Here is a 5,509-nt window from a genome sequence, read left to right as displayed (position 1 = left end):
GTTGCTCCATTTGCAAAGATTTTCTCCCATTCTGTAGGCTGTCTTTTCATTTTGTTTAGGGTTTCCTTTGCGGTGAAGAAACTTTTGAGTTTAATTCAGTCCCATTTGTTTATTTTTGTTTTTATTGTCATTACTCTAGGAGGTGGGAAAACTATTTTTTAAATCATTTTTTTGAAAAGGCTATGAAAACCATAAAAGAAATTTTCCTTAATCCCACTACCCCAGTGCAGCAAGCAACTCTTCTTGAAAGTCTCAGTTAATGACCTGGAACATGCCTTTATGGCTTTCCAATGAAGTGTGAAGTGTTGCTGTTCTTGTCAACAAACTGTCAAGTCCCTTGTACCACTTCCAGAAGCTTTAAGGTCAGAGAAATGATTTGGGGAAACCCTGGCTGGGAACTTTAGGAAAGACACAAAAAGGTGTCAGCTAGGACTCTTTAGGGATGGTTTTAGTTTATTTTAAAAACCTGGTGTCAAAAGGCTTGTTTAAATTCTAGAGCAAACACATCAGAGTATTGCATAGTCCATGTTTATTGTAAGTGTCAGCGTCTTGGGTCACGTTTATACTGTAACACGCTCTGTACTTTTCTTCTGTGTGAGTCAGGATTAAAATTTTCTTGAGAACTTTGTATAGCCCTCAGTTTCCACACAAAAACATAGAGAATCATTTTGATTCAGATAGAGCAACCAAAAAAGGAGTCTAGGAGGCTAGATGTGTGTGCCTTTAAAGCTGCATCCTCTGAAATGCCAGCAAATAAACTCCACCACTGCCAGGGCCCTGCTTCAAAGAGTGGAGAGTCTGATACATGGAAAGTGACCAACTTGCCGTGTAAGTTCCTGCTGAGGTTCCAACTAGCTGTGAATTTGTGCACCTAATATTTGCCTTCCCTACCTCACAGTTAGTGTAATGACTGGTATCAACAGGCAATAGCCAAGCAAGAGTCAGCAGGTTGCGGGGTAGCGGCAAGGGACAACTGAGACATGCTCAGTACCTTTATTGTACTTGGAGCACAAATTTACTAGTTATAGTGACCACAGAGTTTAGTTATTTTATTTTTGCATTTCTCACAGAAATCATAAAATTGTATCTGATGTGTTTGATGTCAAGCCCCTAATCAGGAATGTAACTTCAAGCTTAAAACCTTGTTCTTGTGATAAAAAATATAATCCACTTGGCAGAAAGCCATTTCATGAGGATCCGATTTATGTGATGGTTTCAAGAAGAGTTTTATTAGTGACAGTTGATGATTGCCCCTCACTGAAATATTAATTACATAGTCTATATAGAGCTTCACTTTACACTGTAAATGTTTTCCTAAAATGGTGCCTATGAAACAAATACTTGTCCCCATTTCTTCACATTATCATTTCAAAAGCACTGTATCTTTCTTTCTGCTTGATCATCCTTGGAGGTGGCACCTCCAAAATGTCAGCTCAAAATCTCTCTGCCTTCAGCCTCTCCAATGAGTAAGTTAACGATCTGTAAATAAATCCTTAAATGTCCTCGGGAATCTGCCCTTTGAAGGACTCCTATTAGAAACTGAAGACTTTCTGAAATGCAAATATTCTCCTCGTTCTAGGGCTGGCCTGAAGTTTGGCCCTGGGCTTTCTAGAAGGGAGCAAAACCCTCCCACAGAGCCCCAAAGCCTTCCTTTTAGTGCTTCTCATTGTCTTTCGGAAAGAAGCTGCCTAGAAAATCTTTATCTCATATTTTTTCAAGAGGAGTAGGAGGAAGATTGAAAATAGGTCTGGCGGCTTAATCTGGGTTGGCTGTTTTTGCCAGCAATCTGTAAAGTGTTTTTCAAGGATAAGAAGTTTGGGCCCGGGGCCAAAGCTCATGTCTGTCCTGGGCAGGAAGATAAACGATCTCTTTAACCCACTGCTGTGCTCTGTTTACCCCTGTGCTTGAAGGTGAACACCCGGCCTGCCGCAGGCCCAGAGCTTGTTTCTTTCCAGGCACGACCCAGCTGGGCGGCCAGGGCAGGGCCCACCCTTGGAGGGCTTAAACTCCAAATGAGAACCCATCCGTCGGATTGGTATTTGGCTTCTCATGCCGCCTGAGAGGCTCAGGAAGGAAACGAAGTGCTCTCGCTTTTCAGGGCCCACAAAGGTCAGTTCCCAAGAGGTCACAAGAACTCATGGAAGGTTCCTACAAGCTACCAATGGCTGCCAACCACCAACCCCTGGGAAGCTCTGGGGCAAGAACTCTGGCCGGTCCGGGCTTCAAACAGATCTGGAGCTGCACACCTAGCGGGGTGTCAGCCCAACCGCGCTTCCTGCTTCCTGTAATGCACACGAAGCGCTGCGAGCGCCCGAGCTCACGGCAGAGGGATCAGGTACGTGAAAGGGATGATCCTAGCCACCTGGCAAAGCCTTGACCCCTTCTCCCTCGCCCTCTCTTCCCGTCCCCTGCTCACAGGAAAGGTTGTTTCCTCGGGGGTGAGAAAGAGCATGGGGGCCCAGCTCCATCAGGAGCCCCACAGGCAGAGCCCGAGTTCAGGCGGGGTTTTCCTCCCTCCTGGGTCTCTCCCTCCTCCAACCTTGACTTCCTCCTTCCCAGACTAGACCTAGAACTCAGGGAGGGGGAGGGGGAGAAGGAGGGAGAGAGAGAGACAGAGAGACAGACAGAGACAGACAGACAGACACTGATCAAGAGGCAGGAAAAGAGACACAGGGGAGAGACAGCCCCATGACTATGTCACCTGCTCAGTTCAGCCTCCCCAAATGGTGCTTCTCAAATTGGGGTGCCAGCATCCAGGAGGGTGGTGGCGCTGGGGGTGTGGGATGTGGTGGGGAGGGGAAGAGGAGCCACGGAATTGAAGTGGAGTCTTCTTTATCTCCTCAACCCTACTCAAATTTGGAAAGGTCATAATGGGCTGGTTTTTGTTTTTATTTTGTTTTTTTAAACTTGTAACATTACTTTTTGAATAAAGACAACCTTTTTTTCCCCCTCTGAAATTGGGTCCAGCTAAGCCCCATCGTTTGTAATGGGGACCAAAAAAAGCAGTGACTGAAAATAAGGCAAATAGCTCCCTGCCTATAGTGTCTGCCCTCTTCACCCCTCCCTCACCAGGCTGTGTGCCAGATGGGAAAGGTGCATTTCTTCCCTCAGTGAGCTCCAAGTGCAGCGAGAAGACAAGTTCATGGGTGTCTTGAGTGCGAAGATCTGGGCTCGGACAGGGGACCTGGAGAGAGTTAGACGGACAGAGTAGAGCATTGGATGGGGTTGAAGAGAGAGCTCTGCATCCAGCAGTTACCCCTGCTGGTCAGGTCCCCCACCCTCCTGGGCCTTGGGTTCTAGGGCCAACCCTCAAGACTTGCTGGCTTGATGTCTGCGGCTCCTTTCTCCCACACCTCTGAGAGCTTTCTGCTGTCCAGGGACAGAGCACAGCCTGAGGGCAGCGCAGGTGGAGCTGGGATGTGTCAGGCTCATCTCAACTGGAGGAACCAAGAACAGCCTTTGTTTGCTCCATTGCCAGGCTGCAGGGCGTCTGAAGTTGCCTTACTGGCAGGGAGTAATCCATCAGCAGCATTGGTCCTGAAATCCCCCCAACTGAACATGACGAGCAGGCCTGGCGGAATCCAGGGCATGTTCTCACCAGAAGAACCAGACCCAGTTCTGGCTGTGGCAAAGGCACTGAAGATTTATTCTGGAACAGTGAGCATCACAGCAACCCCACCCTGAGAGTACACACCTATACCCCCAGCCCTGCAGCCTTCTCTTCCCATTCATTGATTGCTGGGTGCCTGAAAGGCATTCCACCTCATCTGGGCAGGTAGCCTGGGTATACCTGTTGGGGATTTCACCCCACTCCCAGCCCCAAATTCTCAAGGTATTTTGTAAATGTGAGACTTAAGGAACTCCTGCTTCAGAAATGCCTTTGTCCTCCTCCTGTATGCAGTGCTATTTTCAAGAGCTGTATTTAAGTCCTTCTGAGAAATTCCTGCCCCTCAGTCAAGATTTAGCCTCCTTGCATCCACCTTGTGGGCTTCCTTGGTGCACATCTCTTACCAGAGCTAAGGGCTTAAGCAATTTACCTGGGACGCGTCAGTCTCCCCACCAGTCCCCGAGCATTCTCAAGGGCAGCGACTCTTCGGGATGGGGCTTCCATCACCTAATACGGAGGCTTCTGCCAATGCCAAGTTTCTGTGAATGTTGCAGTCTGTCCCAAAGACTCTTTTCTCAACTATCATCATCTTAATTGTTACGGTCTCAGTTCCTTCCGCAAGAGTCTCCTTACTTCTTTAGACCTCATCTGTCTTACCGAATGGTGGGGTTGGGTCATCTGGGGTCAGAGAAACAGTGAAAAAAATTGCTGATAGTACTATTTCTCGGGATAATAAAGTGTCCTTCTTCTCTGACTCAGGCGTCTCATGGCTTCCACCAACATCCATGAGTTGTGGCAGGCTAAGTTATTAGCCCACAAGTAGGGTGAAATCACAGGCCCTTCACAGTTCTTGGCAGGTTGGGGTCTTGCAGTTAGAGGAAGCAGTGTATGCAAAGGCCCTGAGGCCGAGGGAGCACAGCCTATGCCAGGAAATCAGAATGACTGTGGCATACACGTGGGGTAGGGGGTTGCAAGCAATCTCTTCCTTCAGGGTTCTGATCAAATACCACTTTCCCTGAGCATCCTATTTATCTGTCAGCTTTAGAGATCCTTTCAAGCATTTTGTGATTTGCATGTGAGGGCAAATCAGTAGTGTGGGGAGCTCATTGAAGAAAATAAGACCGGAGTTCCCGTCGTGGCGCAGTGGTTAACGAATCCGACTAGGAACCATGAGGTTGCGGGTTCGGTCCCTGCCCTCGCTCAGTGGGTTAACGATCCGGCGTTGCCGTGAGCTGTGGTGTAGATTGCAGACGCGGCTCAGATCCCGCGTTGCTGTGGCTCTGGCATAGGCCGGTGGCTACAGCTCCGATTCAACCCCTAGCCTGGGAACCTCCATATGCCGCGGGAGCGGCCCAAGAAATAGCAACAATAACAACAACAACAAAAAAGACAAAAGAAAAAAAAAATAAGACCACGGGAGGCTGCAAGATGAGGTAGGAGACTGGTGAGTAATCTAGGAGGATAATGCTATCTGGATTTGGGACATTAGAGGTAGAGAAAAGGTTGTTGAGCGTTAAAGCTCTTAAGGATATAGAATTGACAGGACATGGTGATTGATGGGGTGCAAACAAGTCAGGGTCACAGATGGCTATGGAGGTGACTAGGTAAGTGGTTCAGGGAGTTCAGGAGAAATGGGAGCATACTGTGGGAAGAATTTCAAAGAGGTAAAATCTTGACTTAATATTATCTGCAAAACTGAAATAAAGGCCAGGAAGCATTGCTTGACGTAAATCCACCTGCAGTAGTCTGTTGCTGGTGCCAGGGTCAGAATGTGGTTGAGCTATCTAGCACCTGTGGCCCTAAGTCAGGGAGATGGTTTTTCTATATCACAAATGGAAAACCTTTTTAATTCTATGTAATCCTATTCATACTGTAAAGCATCCATCACAGGATTCAAATGAA

At 47.6% G+C, this 5,509-nt stretch overlaps 1 long non-coding RNA gene across 1 annotated transcript; it reads left to right on the top strand.

Moving 5' to 3' along the window:
- Positions 1 to 210: 210 nt before the first annotated feature.
- Positions 211 to 4,361, top strand: LOC125111832 (uncharacterized). The gene is made up of 2 exons (XR_007130947.1): positions 211 to 2,335; positions 3,378 to 4,361. It is a non-coding gene; the product is annotated as an uncharacterized LOC125111832 (long non-coding RNA).
- The last annotated feature ends 1,148 nt before the right edge of the window (positions 4,362 to 5,509 follow it).

The sequence above is a fragment of the Phacochoerus africanus genome, chromosome 11 (assembly GCF_016906955.1).
Source record: "Phacochoerus africanus isolate WHEZ1 chromosome 11, ROS_Pafr_v1, whole genome shotgun sequence".
NCBI lineage: Eukaryota > Metazoa > Chordata > Mammalia > Artiodactyla > Suidae > Phacochoerus > Phacochoerus africanus.
Note: the sequence above shows the minus strand (reverse complement) of the source record. Positions and strands in the feature narration are given on the sequence as shown.